This window comes from Neofelis nebulosa, chromosome 3 (assembly GCF_028018385.1).
Source record: "Neofelis nebulosa isolate mNeoNeb1 chromosome 3, mNeoNeb1.pri, whole genome shotgun sequence".
In the NCBI taxonomy this organism is placed as follows: Eukaryota; Metazoa; Chordata; class Mammalia; order Carnivora; family Felidae; genus Neofelis; species Neofelis nebulosa.
In genome coordinates, this window is record NC_080784.1 from 44,890,063 (window position 1) to 44,909,812 (window position 19,750).

The 19,750-nt window shown below is 38.0% G+C and overlaps 1 protein-coding gene and 1 pseudogene across 2 annotated transcripts in view; both read right to left on the reverse strand.

The window, feature by feature from the left end:
* Window positions 1–19,750, reverse strand: part of ADAM9 (ADAM metallopeptidase domain 9) — a 148,575-nt gene that overhangs the window by 18,758 nt on the left and 110,067 nt on the right. Inside the window, exon 17 of one of the 2 annotated variants that reach the window (XR_009259106.1) lies at window positions 6,295–6,421. The exons of the other annotated variant lie outside the window; for it this stretch is intronic. The gene's annotated coding sequence lies outside the window, so the exon portion shown is untranslated. The remainder of the gene's footprint in view (window positions 1–6,294; window positions 6,422–19,750) is intronic. 2 annotated transcript variants of the gene reach the window in all.
* On the reverse strand, window positions 471–3,600 carry LOC131506718 (heterogeneous nuclear ribonucleoprotein A1-like; annotated as a pseudogene).

Genomic DNA, 19,750 nt, shown 5'->3' on the forward strand with positions numbered 1-19,750 from the left:
AAAGCCCAAGTAAAATATTCACAAATGGACTTTTCCAAATCAAAAGTAACCAGATAGAGTTGATACCACTCTTATAAAAAAGGCTCAATGATAGGAAATCTATTACCATAATACCTCAAATAAACTGTCATTAGTACAAGATATCAAAACAGTATTTCACAAAGTTTAAAACACAATTAAATTTTTTAAATTCTTCCAAAACAAGAATAAAAGTATACTTTGTTGATAAGACAAAACCTATCTACCAATATCATGATTAATGATGAATTAATAGAGGCATTTCTATTAAAATCACTATTGAAAATAAATCATTATTATCTTATATAGTTCTAGAAATTCTGCTTCACGCAATGAGATATGAAACAGAAATGAGTCCTAAATACTGAAAGAGATATAAAAAGTATTATTATATACAAAAAATATTACAGACTCAAAGGAATCAGCTAAAAATTTACTAGAAATTTTCTCGGTTTCCAGAAAAAAATTTTAATTTATTTTAATTAATTAAAAAAAATTTTTTAAAGAGACATGTTTATTCAGCATCACGATCAGACTATTACATTTAGCAATCAACAGCATGGGTGCAAAAAAAAAAAAAGTCTACATTAAAACCCTTTGGTGGAATTCTTTACACTTTCCACAAAACAGAAACTAAAATAACCTGTTATGCAATTAGTCAAAAATACAGTCGAGTTTTTTGCCCATACACTTGGGTATTGTCTAAAACATGTCTTCTTTGTAGCAGGTAGGCCCAGCAACCACTGTGCTTGGCTGAGTTCACAAATCTGTTGTAACCTGTAGCTTCCCTGTCACTTCTCTGGCTCTCCTCTCCTGCTAAGCTTTGTTTCCTGGCAGTAATTAAAATCTTCTGCCACTGCTATAGCTACTGCTGCTGCTGGAACCGCCATAGCCACCTTGGTTTCATGGTTTGGCAAAATATTGGCCTCCACCACCATAGGGACCAGAGCTTCTGCCTCCAAAATTTCCTCCTTTCATGGGTCCAAAATTTGAAGGCTGATTGTTGTAACTGCCAAAATCATCATAGCTTCCACCACCTCCAAAGTTGCTTCCATCATTACCAAATCCGTTATAGCCATCCCCACTGCCACCATGTCCACCACACCTCGACTGCCACCACAGCCACCTCGCCCAAGTAAGTTTCCTCCATGGCCAAAGTTGTCATTCCCACCAAAACCACCGCCACGACCACCACCGAAGTTCCCAGGACCACTTCGACCTCTTTGGCTGGAGGAAGCACTAGCCATCTCTTGCTTAGATAAAGCTTTCCTTACTTCAAAGTTGTGGCCATTCACAGTACAGCATTTTTGAATGACAATCTTGTCTACAGAGTCATGGTCATCAAATGTTACAAAACAAAGCCTTTCTTTTTGCCACTGCCTCCTCGGTCAGTCATGGCTTCAATCACTTCAATTTTCCCATACTGTTCAAAATAATCTCTTAGATGATGTTCTTCAGTGTCTTCTTTAATGCCACCAACAAAAATCTTTTTCACAGTTAAGTGGGCACCAGGTCTTTGAAAATCTTCTCTAGAGACAGTCCTCTTTGGTTCTACAACTCTTCCATCCACCTTGTGTGGCCTTGCATTCATGGCTGCATCCACCTCTTCCACAGTGGCATAGGTGACAAACCCAAAGCCTCTGGAACGCTTGGTATTTGGATCTCTCATTACCGCACAGTCCGTAAGCACCCCCCATTGCTCAAAATGGCTCCTCAGACTCTCATCGGTTGTTTCAAAGCTCAAACCTCCAATGAAAAGCTTCTGCACCTGTTCAGGCTCTTTGGGAGACTCTGACTTAGACATGAAGGCGGTGGGAGGGGAGACTTTGACGATGCTTATTCGGGGGCGTCCACAGGCAGAAAGGATTAATCTAACAAACATATCTCCAGAAAAAATTTTTTATTGAAAAGCTGTTCTTTTGGGGTAAGTTAGAAAAAAAGGTTAACTTTTCTTAAAGACTGTGGAGTGCTATTTTAAAATTTTTTTAAGCAACCAACTACACAAAATCAGAATGTTTAAATGCTCTAATGAAATAAAGGACAATCAGAGAACAATGCAATATCAATAGCTACCTTCATTGTTCTCAAAATACATAGGTTTCAACATTATTGTAGAGTAAGAGGATCCCCAAATTGTCTAATAATTTTCAACTAATTTTTAAATAAGAACTATATTTATATGATTAGGCATTTTTAAAGTACAAAAGATTCCACAATAATAAGTAACTCCTCACCTGTCCTCCACCCACCCATTTCTCCAAATGAAGATCTCAAAATACTTTTTTTATATATCTATAAGCTTTTGAGGAGATATTTACCAATAACTCTCCCATTCAGCTAAAAGGAGACTTTTCTTTCAATAAATAATTTATAGTGGATGCTTGAAGCATTAAATAAGGTCATAGAAATAAGATGGAATGTGTTGATATCTGGCAGACTTACTTTAGGGAACAGAAAACTTCCAAGTTCTTAGTGGAAAAGGGTGTTCTGATTGGCATTGTTTACTTTGTGGAACGGGTAGAACCAAATTGGAAGGAACACCCTGATAAATTGCTTGAAGGGGTGAAGTAAGCCCATTCTCTCCAACACTACCGAGCCCACACCACCAACAACAACCACAAGTAAAGGAGGGCAGATGAAGTTAACTACAGGACTCACTAATGTCAGGATATGAGTTTGGAGCCAAAGCTGAACTACCTGGGATAATAAAAAAGAAGCTAGAGTTCTCTTTTCCCACTTACTGTTTAGCTCCTCCCCTAAAAAAAAAATGTTGAATAAATATATAAATAATATAGACCTGAACTAGTACCAAATTATCAGCCTGCTCAAAGTCCCCAGAGTCCAGCCTTTGGTACAGACCAGAAGGACAGGACCCAACCTATCTTATTTTATGGCTACAGAAAATGTTTGGTGTTTTGTTCCATCAGTATGTTAGTCTAGGTACACATACCAAGCATTTGCTATCCTTGTACATAAACGTTGACATACTAATACAACACAAAAAGAAAATATTTTTGAATAAAACACAAAAAGATAAAAGCCCTTAAAATACAGTAATCATCGGAATTTAAAGCCAGTATTTTTTCAACACCACCACCAACAACAACAAAATAGCGTGTGAGGGATTGGAAGTAATAGAGGTACATCAGGGAGAAATCAACAGATATTATTTTGCTTCTTGACATCATTGGGGAAAATAAATTAATGTGTTTCTCTTGCTATTAAAAAAAAAAACTAGTATAACAGAAAGAAAAAGGTATATAACCTCCATATCAAACTCATACAAACACACAAACACTCAAACACAATTTGTGCAATACAACGACAGGAAGATAAAGCAGGAAATATTAAGAAAACATTTTAAAACATTAAGATTATAGAAATAGAATGAAATATTAACAAATTAAACTGTGCCAATAAAAGTCAAGCCCAACAACACTGTAAAAATATAAAAAGAAAACATCAGAGAATTTTTATATTTTACTGGAATACAAAAAACTTTTCTAAGTATAACATGAAACCAAGGCAAAACAAACAAAACTGAAATAACTTCATTATATTTTAAAATTTCTTTGTAGCAAAAACAAATAAATCATGAGATAACTGTTAATATCCTTCATATAGGAGAAGCCCTTAAAAACAATAATAAAATAATAATAAATAATAAATAATAAAATAATAATAATTTAAAAATAATAAATAATAAAATAATCCAACAGAAAACAGAAAGCTATAAATACTGGCTTAACAGAAAAGGATATACAGAGCTAATAAAGATATGAAAAGATGCTCAAGAAGGGAAATGCAACTAAAATAATAATGAGGCTTTTTGTCAATTAATCAAAATTAAAAAGATTGATAACATACAATATTATCAAAAATAAGACAATCTTATATATAATTAGTGGAATGTGAATTGTTACCACCTTGTTGAAAAGTAAATTGACAGTTTCTATCAAATTTTAAATGAATGTCTCCCTTAATTTAAAAATCTATTCCAGGAAATCTATCCTACAGAAGAAGTACTCACAAAAGTAGATGAGATTAAATGTGGAAGAATGTTCAGTGCTGGCAAAGTCAACCAACTAACCAACCAACTATAGACAATACAAATTTCTGGAATGTGGTTAAGTCAATGGTATATCTATAATGGAATGAAGTAGATTTCCTTATATTGACATGAAGCATTGTCACTCTCCATATAATGACACTCTGCATTGTGCTGTTGAGTAAAAGACATTTCAGAACATTATTTAAGGTCTAATCCTAAAGTCTAATGGGGGTAGTAGAGAATATATCCACTTGCAAATACCCAGAAAGAGAACTGAACAGAGAAAACATAGTGGTAACAGTAGTTACCCCTAGGAAATGAGTTTCAAAAGAGGGGAAATGAATAGGGTATCAGCAAAGGACCTTGATTTTTCGTTTTACACAGTATTTTTGAATTTTTTAATAACAAAAATATGACATTCCCATAATCTTTTTTAAAAACTTTTTTTCCATATAAAAAGAAAAAAACTTAGATTGGGTCACAAAATAATATGTAAGGCTATTTATAAGGCACATGCTTCAAACAAAATGACTGAAAAGAGTTGGACAAAACTTCTATTTGGCAAACTTAAAGTGTGGTAACAATATCAATTGAGGTAAAATTGAAGATAAAAACATGAAGATAGAGCAAAGGGACATTTTGAACTACTCAAAGATATAACCCACAACTAAAATGTAATAGTCAAAAAACTCTGCCACATGGATTCAGCATTCTTAGTACCAAAGATGTTATAGCTACAAGGGGAAATGAAAACAGAAAACTAGGAGACTTTAACTTCCCTTTCTCTAAATCTCGAACACATTAAGGACAATAAGAACGTAAATGATCTGAACATATAATTATCAAACAGTATACATTCTAAGCAAGAATACACTCTTCAAATGCAGTTGGAGCATTTGAACATTCATCCAAGAGTGAACATACAGAGTCAACTCATTCAAATAGATGTTTCATTCCTAGAAATAACCAAAGATACTAAACCAAGAGGCAAACCTGAAGTGAATACCTGATGGCTTTTATAGCCATCAGAGCATGACCAATTTCCAAAGCAAAGAGTCGTTTTCATTGTCAGTAAATCTTTTTGCCAGGCTACATTTAGGGAAAGGAAAAAGGCATGTTTTGTTGGCTAAATCAAACCAGGCAATCAAGCACTTTCTGATATAGCAGTAGGTTCAGAGAAAAATCTCAAAACTTTGGTAACTCATAAATTATTAAGTAATCAGGCATTCCAGTAAAACCATATCACCACTGTCATAAATTCTTCCCACTGCAGAATCACTCAGCCTACGAATGTCAACAAAAGTCTCTGAATGTCAATGTTGTACTATTCTCAATCAAGTTGACAGAACACGTTTAAACTGACTTCCAAAGAACAGGGTACCAGTTTACCTTTGTTTTTTCATTTAATTTTTTTTTAACAAAACACATGCACATGGCTAAAAATCAAACAGTGCTAAAAATGTTTAATGAAACAACTACATGACCCATTTCTAATCTCTGGCAGTCTAGCAGTCCAGAAGCAACTACTGTATTTTTCTGGTAATTCCCTACCATTTTTTAATTAGTATACTATTTCTTTTTCTTTTCTTCCTTCCTTCCTCTCTCTTTTTCTTTCTTTTCTTTCTCTCTCCCACTCTCTCTCTCTCTCTCTCTCTCTCTGTCTTTTTTTCAGCAAGGTAGTTTTGAGTCATTTTTTTTTTTTTACTTGAAGTATAGTTGACATAAAATATTAGTTTCAGGTTTCAAGATAGTGATTCGACAATTATACACATTACAATTCACCATGTAGTTACCATCTGTCAACATGCAGTTATTACAATATTACTGATTATATTCCCTATGCTGTACTTTTCATCTCCATGGCTTACTTTATGCTATTTCTTGACTTATCTATTCTATACATTATCAATAACGCCCTTTATGATAAATAAGGATTCAGCTTTATAACACGAACCCAAACGCCCCTTGTTCATCTTCTCAAAGTAAATATTGGTTCATATTTATACCACTACCACTCAGATATTATCCCATCAGTACACTGCATACCACTATTCCCTGAGCAAGTTCAGAACTAGGTGAAGAAAACAAACAAACAAACAAAAAGAACAGGGGAAGCTGACAACTGAAAATTGAAGTATCATCTTTATTATCAATAAGGCATTTAACATGACTAAAGTAAACAGCAAAATGGGCTTCCTAATACTGCACCCCAAAATCAAACTTACCTGCCTAATCACAGGCTGCTCTGGACAACCACAGGCCTCCCCCCACAGAAGCAGAGCCTGCCCTGCTAATCTTACTGCATGGTTGAGAGAGCAGACCAGAATGTACCCTCTCTGCAGGCAGGGAGATCTGAAAAGAGAAGACAGAAGGGACTGAGGCACCCATGCCCGGTGTCTTCTCCCAAACTCATTAACTACATCAGTTACTTTGCTTTCTTGGGTGTGAAAGAGGAACACACTGAGGCTAAGAGTGTTATTTTTTTTCCAGCTTTACTGAGGATATAATTGATGTATAATATTGTGCAACTTTAAGGTGTACAACATATTGATTTGATAAACTTGTATTCTGAGAACTGATCACAGTAAGGTTAGTTCACACCTCCATCACACCACATAATTACCATTTCTTTTTTGTAGGGAGAACATTTAAGATACACTCTTAGTACTTTCAAGTATAAAATACAGTGTTGTTAACTATAATCACAATGCTGAATATTAGATTCCCAGAATTTATTCATCTTTTAACTGAAAGTTTATACCCTTTGACTAACATCTTCCCATTCCTACCACCTCCCCACCCCAGCCCCTGGCAACCAACATTCTGCTTTATTTTTTGTTTGGCTTTTTAGATTCCACATATAAGTAAGTTCATAGAGTATTTGTCCTTCTCCATCTGACTTTTTTCACTTAGCATAACACCTTCAAGATACCTCCACATTGTCACAAATGGCAGGATTTCCTTCTTTTTCATGGCTGAATAATATTCCATCGTGTATATATATCACATCTTCTTTATTCATTCATCAGCTGATGGACACTTAGGTTGTTTCCATATCCTGGCTATTATAAATAATGCTACAATACATATATGAGTACAGAGATCTCCTCAAGATCCTATTTTCATTTCCCTTGGATATACACCTAGAAGAGGGATTGCTGGATCACATGGTAGATCTATTTTTAATTTTTTGAGGAAATTCCATACTATTTTCCACAGTGGCTGTACCAATTTACATTCCCACCAATGGTGCACAAGAGTTCCGTATTTTCCATATCCTCATGAACACTTACCTCTTGACATTTGATGAGAACTATGTAACAAGGATGAGGTGATAGATCATCGTGGTTTTGACTTGTATCTTCCTGATGATTAGTGACGCTGAACTTGTCTTCATGTACCTGTGGGTCATTTGTTGTCTTCTTTATAAAAATGTCTACTCAGGTCCGTTGCACATTTTTTTAAATTAGATTGAGCTGTATGAATTCCTTACATGTTTTGGATATTAATTCCTTATGAGATATATGATTTGCAAATATCTTCTCCCATTCCAAAGGTTGCTTTTTCACTTTTTGACTATTTCACTGTGCAGAGGTTTTTTAATTTGATATAGTCCCACTTAATTATTTTTGCTTTTGTTGCTTATGCTTTTGATGTCATATTAAAAAAAAAATCATTTGCAAAACCAATGTCAAGGAGCTTTCTCCCTGTGTGTTCTTCTAGGAGTTTTACAGTTTCAGGTCTAATTAAGTCTTTAATCCATCTTGACTTATTTCTGTAAGTGTTGTAAGATAGGGGTCCAATATCAATGAATATTCAATAGCATGTGAATATCCAGTTTTCCCATTACCACTTACTGAAAAGAGTATCCTCAATGGGAAATTGAGTAGTCTTGGCTCCCTTGTCAAATAGTAGTCGATCATATATGAAGGGGGAACTTTCTGGGCTTGATTCAGTTCCACTGATCTGTGTGTCTATTTTTATGCCAGTGTAATACTGCTTTGAGTACTACAGCTTTATAATATAGTTTAAAATCAGCACTTGTATGCTTCTAGCTTTGGTCCTCTTTCTCATGATTGCTTTGGCTATTTGGAGTCCTTGTGGTTCCATTCAACTTTTAGGACTGTTTGTTCTATTTCTGTGAAAAATACCATTGGATTGCATAGAATCTACAGATGACTTTGGATAGTATGGGCATTTTAACAATACTAATTCTTCCCAGCCAACACAGGATATCTTCCATTTATTTGTGTCTTCTTCAGTTTGTTTCATCATAGTCTTATAGTTCTCAGTGGATAGGTCTTTCACCTCCTTGCTTCAATTTATTCATAAGCACCTTATTTTTTTGACACAATGGTGAATGGGATGGTTTCATTTCTGTTTAACTTAGTTCACTGTTAGGATATACATACACAAGTAATTCCTGTATGTTGACCTTGTATCCTGCAACTTTACCAAATTCAATGATTAGTTCTAACAGTTTTTTTGGAAGTCTGTAGGACTTTCTACTTAAAAGATGATATCAAAAAATAAATAAAAGATCATATCATATCAAACAAAGACAATGTCACTTTTTCTATTGTGATTTGGATGCCTTTTATTTCTTTGTCTTGCCCAGATGATCTGGCTAAGACTTCCAGTACTTGTTAAATAAGAGTGGTAAGACTAGACATCCTTATTTCTTATCCCAAGTGAAAAGCTGTCAACATTTTACCAATGAGTATGATGTAACCTATGGGTTTATCATATATGGCCTTTATTATGTAGAGGTACATTCCTCCTATACTCAATTTGTTGAAAGGTTTTTAGAAAGAAAGTATGTCGTATTTTGTCAATGCCTTTTCTACATATATTGAGAGGATCATGATTTTATCTTTCATTTCATTAATACGGTGTATCACATTTATATACTTGCTTATATTGAACCATCCTTGCATTCTAGGGATAAAACCACTTGATTATGGTATATGATCTTTTTAATGTGCTGCTGAATTCAGTTTGCTAGTATTTTTGTTGAAAATTTGTGCATCTATATTGATCCAAGGATTTGGACTGTAATTTTCCTTTTTTCCTGTATCTTCATCTGGCTTTAACATCAGAGGAATGCTAACCTTGTAAAATGAGTTTCCGAGTGTTCTCTTCAATTTTTTGAAGAATTTAAGAAGGACTGGCATTAGTTCTTTAAATGTTTGGTGGAACTCACTAGTTAAACCATCTGGTTGTGAACTTTTCTAAGTTGGGAGATTGTTGATTGCTGATTCAATCTCCTTCCTTGTTATTGGCCTATTCAGATTTTCTATTTTATCATGACTTAGTCCTAATAGATTGTAGGTTTCTAGAAATTTATCTGTTTACTCTAGGTTATCCAATTTTTTAGCATAAAATTGTCCACAGTAGTCTCTTATAAACCTTTGTACTACTGTGGTAACAGTTGTAATGTCTCCTCTCTCGCTTCTGATTTTATTTATGTGAATATTCTTTTTCCATAGCTTAACTAAAGGTTTGTCAGTTTTGCTTATATTTTCAAGAAACCAATTCTTATTTCTTCGAACTTTTCTATTGTGTTGCTGGTGTCTATTTTATTTATCTGCCCTGATCTTTGTTATTTCCTTCCGTTATTAACTTTGGGCTTGGTTTACTCTTCATTTTCTACTTCCTTGAGGTATAAAGTTATGTTGTTTAAGATCTTTAATTTTCTTCATGTAGATGTTTATTGCTTTATACTTCCTTCTTAGGACTGCTTTTGCTGCATTACATAAGTTTTAGTTTGTTGTCTTTCCATTTTGTTTGTTTCAAGATATTTTTGATAGCCCAATGGTTGCTTTCAGGAATGTGTTGCTTACTAATTTTGACATATTTGTGAATTTTTTAGCTTTCCTCTTGTTGATGATTCCTAGTTTCACACCATCGTGGTCATAAAAGATACCTGGTATTATTTCAATCTTCCTATATAGTATATAGTACAAGTAATCACATCCCTTTAATGTCCTCCAAGAGTAATGTGCCACTCTCCCAGTCTCTTATGCCCACTCTCACAAGTTAATACTATGGATGAGGTAAGAGAGAATGGGTCCTCCACAACTGGGAAAGCCAGGGGCCCACTCACCACTCTCAATTCCCCTCATGGGATAAACCATGGGCTGAAAACATTTATCTGGCCCTAAGCTGTGCCACTGTGGGTGAGGAGTGATGTGGGCAAAGTCAAATTGTTCCTCTTACCCTCTCCAATGTGTCCAAACTCATATACTTTTGCTCCAACACTGTGCTGGAAATTCTCTACTGGAAACCTGGACTTCCACAAAGGTTCTTTCATCTTGTGGGTGACTGTCTAAGACAGTATTTTCCAGGGACTTACAGACTGCAGCCCAGAAGGGCTAGAGACAGAAACAGGCCACTGCAGAGTCCACAGCCAGCACTGAAGTCTTTGTGCCTATTACCTAACACACAGTGTGCAAAGCTCCTTCCTGGTCCCTTGACATATGATGCCGTATCAGCTCCCACAAAGGCACTTCTGTCCATAAATGGATATCAAATTGTCATTGTTGAGGGGGGGTGGGGCACAAATGAGGAACATCTTATTCAGCCATGTTGCTGAAGTCACTCAAAACCCAGGAGTGCTGAAATTCCTCTACAAGGAAACAATGACGTGGGGAATAAGTATTCCTTGCCAACAATTAACACAAAACACTGCTGATTTCAAAGCTAAGTACTAAGAGTATATTTTCTTTCTTATATAGCCTTTGTTTTCACTACAGCAAACACTTGCCTTTCTTCTTACACAATTGGCCTCTGTCATATCAACATTCAACCCCTGACTGAAAAAAAAAAAAAAAAAAGCTATTATGCCATTTCAAGTTCCCGCTTTCTCTAGAAAACTTCCTTCAGGGTTCCCTTACTCCAAATAAACTGATTATTTGCCTGGCTGGTACACAGCTGTTTATCTTGGAATTTCTCTTTGACATTCTTCTGTGCCCTAGATTACGATTCTTTCTCTTTTTTTGGTTTCCTTCCTCATTTGCTAGAACATTACATTAGATTACTTCCTAAGAAAATATAAATAAAAGATAATTTTGCTGAGCCTCTGAATGTCTGAATTGTTTTTACTGTGCCCTCCCACTTGGCTGATACTTCAGCAGAATTCTAGTTTGAGAATCTTTTAGAACATGAAACTATTACTCCCCTGTCTTCCAGAATTCAGTTTTCAATCTCATTCTTTTATAGGTGATCTATTTTTGGTTTTGTTTGCTTTGGGTTTGTTTTTCTTTTGTTTTGTTTTTGTCTCTGGAAGCTATTAAGGTTTTTCTTCACCAAGTACTCTGTAATTTCACAATTGTCCACTTTCTCTACTTTCTTTCTCTAAAGATTTAAATTAGCTGGATTTAAAAATCTTTAATTGATTCTCTCAGGCTTTTATCTTTCTCTCATTTTTCTGTCTCAGTCTTTTTGCTCCGCTTCCTCTGAAAACTGTCCAACTTTATGTAAGAATTCCTCTATAGTTCAGTTACATGTGCAACAAGGGAAACAGCATACTATGGTTAGGATAGGGAGACAGGCATCTCACAGGATGAGCAAATACATATATCAAAAGTCCTATCTTCTCACCTTCGACCTGGAGAAATAGGCAACTGCTTGCTGAAGCTTTGCTGGCCAGATGAGAGAACCAGACAGATAGGACAACAAGCTAGCCTCTCCATGACTACAGTAAACATAATTCCATATTCTGTCTCATGCTTCAGCCCACTGTCAGCTATAACCAGTGTTTCCAAATCTGAGCTGCAAACTGATGTGTTTCAGGTTCTGCCCACCTAAGAAACAGTCTTGTTCACATCCCATCAGTTTGCTCTGTAAGTTGTAGATCCCACCACTGTCTACTATTTTCTGTCCTCTTTCAGTTTTTCATAACTGGCTAAAATCTTTAGCTACTGTTGAAATCTCCTGTATTTCTCACTTCAAGATTTATTCCTTGGGAATGCAAACTGGTGCAGCCACTCTGGAAAACAGTATGGAGGTTCCCCAAAAAACTGAAAATAGAACTACCCTACAACCCAAAAATTGCACTACTAGTATTATCCAAGGGATACAGGTACACTGTTTCGAAGGGGCACATGCACCCCAATGTTTACAGCAGCACTATCAACAATAGCCCAAGTATGGGAAGCGCCCAAATGTCCATCGATGGATGAATGGATAAAGAAGTGGTATATATATACAATGGAGTATAACTCGGCAGTCGAAAAGAAGGGAATCTTGCCATTTCCACGTGGATGGAACTAGAGGGTATTATGCTAAGCAAAATTAGTCAGAGAAAGACAAATATCATATGACTTCACTCATATGAGGACTTTAAGACACAGAACAGATGAACACAAGGGAAGGGAAGCAAAAATAATATAAAACAGGGAGGGGGACGAAACATAAGAGACTCTTAAATATGGGGAACAAAGAGATGGTTACTGGAGGGGTTGTGGGAGGGGGGATCGGCTAAATGGGTCAGGGGCATTAAGGAATCTACCCCTGAAATCATTGTTGTGCCATATGCTAACTAACATGGATGTAAGTTAAAAAAAAAAAAAAAATTATTCCCTATTTATTCCTTTCTATTTTGAGAGGTTTTGACAAAGAAAATAAATGAATACTATAATCCACCATTTTTTATAGATTTTTTTTCCCAATACATATTTTTACTCTGAACTTCATTAACTTGTAATAACTGTGATGGTTACCTTTATGTGTCCACTTGTATGGGACACTGAGTGCCCATGATCTGTAGTGAAACATCATTCTGAGTGTTTCTGTGAGGGTGCTTTTTTTTGGTCATTTAAATTAATTAGACTGGTCATTAATTAATAGACTGATTTAGGTCATTAAATTAATAGACTGAGTAAAGGAGATTGCTTTCCTAATGTAGATGGACCTTGTCCTATCAGTTGATGGCCAGAAAAGAACAAAAAGCCTGATCCTCCCCTGAGTAAGAAAGAATTACTCCCGCCTGCCTGTCTTCAATCTAAGGCTGGTTTTTCCTTCCTCCTGACTTGAACTAAAGCACTGACTCTTCATGGGTATTGAGCCTGCTGGCTTCCAGACTAGAACTATCATCAGCTCTCCTGGTTCTCAGGCCTTTGGACTCTGGCTAGAACTGCACCATCATCTCTCCTGGATCTGCAGCTTGCAAACTGCAAATCTTGGGCCTCTCAGCCCCTGTTAACTGTGTGAGTCAATTTCTTATAATTAATAAATGAATGAATACACACACACACACACACACACACACACACACACACACACACACTTCCTATTGGTTCTGTTTCCCCAGAAAACCCTGACTAATGCAGATAATGATACCAAGAGTGGTTTTAGAGGAACAGGTTTTAAGGATGAGTTTTCTGAATTCGTTCCTGGGCCTCTGGAATTGGATCTCTTACCTGACTACATTTGAAGATGTTAGTGCTCTATTTGCAATAACAGAGTACTGAGAGCCCATAGCATGATCTGACAGGAAGATATGCAAAATATCACCACTGTTTATTCCTAATCAACCATTTATAAGAATCAAGAATCTGCATAATTGTGCATATGATACCTTCAAACATTTCTTATTAAATTAATAAGTACGACATCAGGTAGTTACTCCTAATATCACCGGACAAAGTAGGGAATGAAAAGAGCTTATTGCTCAGAAATTTGAACTCTCAGCTCAAATACAGCAAAAATAACCTGAGAGCTTCTAAGTGTCCCCAGAAGGGGACCCTAATCTTTTGTAGCCACAGGGCTGAGACCTCTGAAAATCAAACCCAGAATTTCATCCTTCAACTGGTGAGATTACAACACAAGTTGGACCTCCCAGACTTGCAGGGTACCTACCATTAAAATGAGGGCATTAGGGAGAAAGAATGTGATCCTAAAACTTGTCTTGGGGATGTGTGGGAAGACCCTGATATCTGTATAAGCAGAAAAGTTCTAGGTCAAATGAACAAGAGTCTAACCTGAATTGTTGAGCCCCTAAAGACTGATGAGTCTTCCGGAGGCAGTTTCCTTACCCTTAAAAGAAAAGGCCTTTCCACTCCCAAGTAAAGAGATTAGCATTACATTGCCAGAGGAAATTGTAATGGCCTCCAAGGAGGAAGTTGCCTTCCAAGACAATGCTGAGTCACCTCAGGACTCACCCCCACCTGGCGCCCATCTTTGCTTTTAGACCTATCACTAGACTCAAGTCTCAGCAGGCCCCTAAAAGTATGACCTGTGAGGAGGTGTACCAAAAGAGCTACTTGAAGGGTGCATGGATGGTTCAGTTGGTTAAGCATCCGACTTTGGCTCAGGTCATGATCTCACAGTTCGTGGGTTCAAGCCACATGTTGGGCTCTGTCCTGACAGCTCAGAGCCTGGTGCCTGCTTTGGATTCTGTTTCCCCCTCTCTCTGCCCCTCCCCCACTCACACTCTGTCTCCATCTCTCAAAAAATGAATAAATATTTTTTAAAAAAAGGGAGCTACTTCAGTTTTCTAATTTATCCAGACAGAAGTGCAGGGAACATGTGTAAGAATGGATATAAAGGGTATGGGATAATGGTAGAAGGAACATAAAGTTGGATCAGGCCAAATTTACTGTTATGTATGGGCTTACTAAGTAGAGATTCTACATGTAATGCTGCAGGTCAGGGATTTATTAAGAGCTTTAACAGTTTGTTGGTTAATTAGCTAAAACATGGACCAAAAGTTAACTCATCCTGAGCAAGTTGGAAATGCTGGACCTGTCTTGGTTTAAGGCAAAAGAAATGATTCAAAGGCTTAGTTAAGATTGGAGTGTTAAGAATGGGTTATTTCAGACCCACTCACTCACTCTGGGAAGGTCCAGCAGACACACCTTCCACAATAACTGTGAGAAATAAATTTGTGAGGGGAACCCCAGCAGGCCTAAATGGCTCTGTCATCACTCTTCTCTGTAGGCCACTTGATATTAGGAACTACAGTCACTGAATTGTAAAACCTAAATGCCACAGAAGTAACTGAATGCCAAATGGCCAGGGCCAAGTGCAGTGGCACTCAATGACAAAGGCAGGGTGGATATGGCTACCATAATAAACAGCAAAGTCAAAGGAGCAATCATAAAAGTCCGACTTGCACAGACCTATGGCATTAGTTAGTTGATCATGGTATTCCTAGAAATAAAAACGGAGGAAGCTTACCAGTAAATTCTTACTACATCTGTAGAAGCAGAAAAGTTCTAGGTCAAGTGAACAAAACAGTGTCATGGGCCCTCAATCAATTACCAGACTTGAGCCATATTACAGACCCAGAAGCCTTTAACTGAAGGAAAGGATGAGTCCCGTTCAGGCAGTACCCTGATACACTGCCAAAAATTTATATTGGTAATCTTTCTCCCATCCATCCCCAATAGGACCTATGGCCTTTTACCAGGGTAACTGAGCACTGTGGAAAAGGAAAATAATCAGATCTTTCAGGGACTACTGGATGCTGTCTCTGAATTGACACTGCTTCCAAGAGACCCAAAACATCATGGTGGCCTACCAGTCAGAGTAGGGAGCTATGGAGGTCAGGTGATCAATGGAGTTTCAGCTCAGGTCGTCCTCATAGTGGGCCCAGTAGGTCCCTGAACCCCATCCCAGTTCTAGAATGCATGACTGGAACAGACATAATCAACAGCTAGCAGAATCCCCACATTGGCTCCCTGACCTGTGGAGTCAGGGTTATTATGGCGGGAAAGGCCGAATGGAAGCCATTAGAACTGCCACTTCCTAGGAAAACAGTACACCAAAAGTAATACCACAATCCAGGAGTCACTGCAGAGATCAATACCACCACTAAGGACTGGAAAGATATTCCAATACAACTAAGCTATTTGGCCTGTGCAGAAGACAGACCTTGGAGAACAACAGCAGATTATAAGCTTAAGCAGCTGGTAGGTGTAATTGCTGCTGTAGCTACTGTGGTTTTACTGCTTGAGCAAATTCACATATCTCCCGGCACCTGGTATGCAGCTACTGAATAGGCAGATACTATTTTCTCCACACTGGTCAATAAGGATCACCAGAAGCAGTTTGCTGGCAAGGCCAGCAATACACCTTCACTGTCCTCTCTCAGGGGTATAGCAACTCTCCAGCCCTACATCATAATTTAGTTTGCAGGGATCTTAATCAACTTTTCCTTCCACAAGATATCACTCTGGCCCACTACATTGATGACATTATCTGATTGGATCTAGTGCGTAAGAAGTAGCAATACTGTAGACTAACTGGTAAGACATTTGCATGTCAGTGGAAAGTAAATCAGACAAAAATTCAGGAGTCTTCTACCTCAGCAAAATTTCTAGGGCATCAGTGGTGCAGGACATATCTAGATTTCCCTTCAAAAATGAAGGATAAGTTTTTACATCAGGCAACCAAAAGAGAAGTAAGACAATTAGTGGGCCTCTGAATTGGGGGGCAACACATTCCTCACGTGGGCATGTTACTCAAGCCCATTTACCACATAACTTGAAAAACTGCTCATAGAGCATGGACCAGAGCAAGAGAAGGCTGAAACAGGTCCAGAAGGCCACAGAAACTGCTCTGCCAACTGGCCCCTTGCTCCACTAGATCCAATGGTGCTTGAAATGTCAGTGGCAGATAGGGATGATGTCTGGAGCCTCTGGCAGTTCCTTAGAGGTAAACAGCACTACAGACCCTTAGGATTTTGGAACAAAACCCTGCCATCCTCTGCAGATAACTACTCTCCTTTTCAGATACAGCTTAGGCCTTACTAGACTGAACACTTAACCATAAGCCACCAGGTTACCACGGGACCTGAATTACCCATCATGAACTGGGTGTTATCTGACCCACCATACTTTAAAGTCTAGCATGCACAGCAACATTCCACCATCAAATGAAAGTGGCAGATACATAGTACAGCCTGAGCAGGTCCTGAAGATAACAGTAAGTTGCATAAAGAAATGGTCTAAATACCCTGGTCTCCATTCTTGCTTAACCGCTTTCTCTCTCTCAGCCTCTGGACTGGAACTATACCATCAGCTCTTCTGAGTGTCCAGCTTGCCTACTGAAGATATTGGCTCTTAAGACTTGTTAACCAACATAAACATGTAAGCTAATTCCATACAAGAAATCTTACATACACACATATACAGACATCCTATTAGTTCTGTTTCTCTAGAGAAACCTGACTAATACACTGACCAATATCTCTCACTTATATGTCCAGACCAAAAACAAATACCAAAAATAACTGAAATGTGAAAATGTTTAGGAAAAGGCTTAAAGCCTTTACCACACTGAGCGGAACATACAACCCCACAGCAAAAAGCTACATGGGCATAAGGAAGGAATAAATATTATTCTACTTTTACTAATTTAAATCTACCCTAGTGGCTCTCTTTATAAACTCATTGCTTGTATCCTCTCAAGATTCATATGCTGAAGCCCTAACCCTGATATAGCAGTATTTGGAGATAAAGATTTTGGGAGGTAATTAGGGTTAGATGAGGTCATGAGGGTGGAACCCTGATCTGATGGAATTAGTGCCTTTACAAGAAAAGACACCAGAGAGTTTGTGCTCACTTTCTCTCTCTCCCTCTCTTTCTCTCTCTCTCTCTCCATGTGCACACAGAAAAAGGGTCATGTGAGCACACAGCAAGACGACAGCCACCTATGAGCCCAGAGAAGACTGCAGGCATAGGGACCAGGCAGGAGAAACTCCCATCTATGCCCCCTGAGATGCTGAAAGGGCCCAAAAGCAGTTCTAGCTTCTTCACAGCCACAGTCTGCCAGCAGTCCTAAGGGCCCAGGGCCCCGGGGGGGGACACTCTTGTCTACAACCCTAGTATTTCTAAAAGGACACTCTACTTGGCTCTATCCCTAACAACTGCACTCTGTGAATATACTTTCTGGCACAGGGACCCAAAATGAGACTCTCCCAGCTGTAACCCCAGAAATCCTGAAGGGCCTTACACTTGGCTCCAGTCATATCACAGCCACAGCCCACCACCAGATCCATCAACCAAGGAACCCATCTCCTGCATTCCCGAAAATTCTGAAAGGGATCTATACTCAGTTTCAGCAACTCCAAGTCTCAGTCCTCAAGCTGTCCTGCCAGCTTTTGGGGAACCAAGAGCAGATGTTCATGTCTACACATCAAGAGATCCTGAATTAGCCCTATGTTCAGCTCCCAGCCCATCCAGACAGTTAGGGACCCATCCTGGCCACCCAGGGATCCATCCAGTGAACAGACAGCAGTATTCTCAGGTATCTGATGGGAGCCACACCAGTCCATGCACCAAGTAATAGGCCTGGTGTCTGAAGACCCAACTGTGGACTCTGAAGCAGACCCTTGTCTCAAGGCCACCTTACCTCCTGAACAAGGTACTACTACAGGAAGTTCAATCCACTCAGAGACCAGTCACGATTTATGCCCACCCATGCTCCTGATAACAGGCCCACCAATCACAGACCCCACTGTGGAGACAGACTTGTAACCAGCTCCAACCCAGCCTAAAATTCCAAGGTAATCCCATCAATACTGAAAACAGACAGGAGGTCTTTACCTGATGAAACCAGTGTGTAAAGACTAGAAGAGGTGTTTATTCCTTCAAATACATAGCCACCAATGCAATACTACATAAGCATCAGGCAAATATGACATCACCAAAGGAAACGAATAAAGTGCGAATAAATGACCCCAAAGAAATGAAGATCTATAGGTTACCTGACAAAGAATTCAAAATAATCATCATAAAGAACCTGAATGAAATGAAAGAAAACAGAGACTACTAAACAAAATCAGAAAAACAATCAATGGACAGAATGAGTTTAAGAAAGAAGTAGAAACCATTAAAAGGAACCAAACAGAAATCCTGGACCTGAAGAATACAATAACAGAAATTAAAACTTCAATACAGAGCTTCAAGAACAGATTTACTCATCCAGAAGAAAGAATCAGCAAACTCAAACACTGTTTGAAATTAGCCAGAGAGACAAAAAATAAAAAAGAATGAAAAAGAGTGAAGAAAGCCTATGTGAACCATTATGGGACACCACCAAGCAAACAAACATTCATATCATAGGAATCTCAGAAGAGGAAAATGGAAGAAAGTTTATTTAAAGAAATAATAATTAAGGGGTGCCTGGGTGGCTCAGCCGGTTGAGCGTCCGACTTTGGCTCAGGTCATGATCTCACAGTTAGCAAGTTCAAGCCCTACATCAGGCTCTGTGCTGACAGCTCAGAGCCTGGTGCCTGCTTTGGATTCTGTGTCTCCCTCTCTCTCTGCCCCCTTCCCCACTCATGCTCTGTATCTCTCTGTCTCTCAAAAATAAACAAACATTAAAAAAAAATTTAAAGAAATAATAGTTGAAATCTCCCAAATCTTTGGAGAATATGGACATTCAAGTACAGGAAGCTCAAAGAACTCCATGTTAGAAAGCAGAAAGAGAAAGCAGCAAGATTCATCACATACAAAGGAACCCCCATATGGCTGTCTGTGGATGTATCTCTCTAAAGAAACTTTGAAAGCCAAAATAAATCATCGGGATTATATATCCAATGTGCTAAACAGCAACAATAAAAAATTGCCAACAAGGAATACTATACCTAGGAAAATTGTCCTTCAGATATGAAGGAGAGTTAAAGACATTCCCAGATAAAGAAAAACTAACAGTTCATCACCACTTGCCCTA